This window comes from Penaeus monodon, chromosome 20 (genome assembly GCF_015228065.2).
Source record: "Penaeus monodon isolate SGIC_2016 chromosome 20, NSTDA_Pmon_1, whole genome shotgun sequence".
NCBI lineage: Eukaryota > Metazoa > Arthropoda > Malacostraca > Decapoda > Penaeidae > Penaeus > Penaeus monodon.
The window spans coordinates 9,973,268-9,974,391 of record NC_051405.1 but is presented as its reverse complement, the minus strand read 5'-3'; positions in this window follow the sequence as shown (position 1 = coordinate 9,974,391).

Sequence of the window (1,124 nt, the reverse complement as noted above, 5' to 3'; positions counted from 1 at the left end):
TAATAAAAAATTTTACTTACTTTATGGGGTATATATAATGTTTTTGTTTTATGTTTTGAAATTTTAATATTTTTCTTTCTTTTCTTTCTCCTCTAACATGAAGGCGGGCCTTGGTCCACGCGAGGAGATTCCCGGGAAAAGGGGTTTTGGATTTGGTCGGGTGGTCGGGCGGGGGTGCCCGACGTATTTCAAACCTTGTAGGGTTCATGCAAGACGTCGTTGATATGAACCAAGAAACAGAGGGGCCCAAAATTTTGGCCCCTTGGGGCGGTTTGCGGGAAAGGGGGAAAAGAAAAAATTGGGGGCCCTGGGGCCCCCACGGCCTGGCGGCAGCCAGAGAAGAAATCCGCGAGCCATGAAAAATTATGCTCCCTGGGAAAACCCCATCACTTTTGCCTTGTTTGACGACAAATTGTTGTCGTCGCTGGGTTTCGAATGCCTTCATAATCCACGAACCTGTTTCTGCGGTTTTTTTCCTTTTTTCGGGGGTGCATAGTGAAACAGAAAAAAATTAAAACTAGGAAGTAGGGGGTTTAAATTCCCAAAGGCATTCCATAGTGTTGGGGGTCGAGGCTGTCGGGGGAGGTAAAGTGTGTCCCGGTCCGTGAAAAAAACCCCTTTTCCCACACGAGGCTCGGGATGTGGGTGATGGACACGCGGCGGGTCTGGTCCAGGCTGGTGGGCGAGGAGGTCTTAGGGATTGCCGTGAGATGCAACGTCTTCCAGTTAGGAGGAGGTCTGGCTTGTTGCAGTGGTGCATTGAAGATGGAGGCGAGGGGAAACCCGGGGAGCTTGGTACAAAAAAATTTCACAATTAAACCTGGGGGGGTCAGCGGGGGGAACGACCTTTTTAATTTTGGCACTGCTGGTTTTTAAAGGCAGACCTGGGGTTTTACATTAAAGGTCCCGGCCCCCGCGGCTTGTTTCTAGTAAGGGGGAAGCGGGGAGGGAGTTTAAATCAAAGGGGAGGAAAAGGGGCCCGGCCCAAAAGGGGGCAAAGTGCTGGTTCACCTTTTCTCCAAAGGCCCGCTTCTGGAAAAAATGGCTACACAGAGAAGGGTTTTCTAGCCCCTTTTTTGTTGATTTCCCTAGAGTTGCTTACTGGGCCCAAAACCATTTTTCTG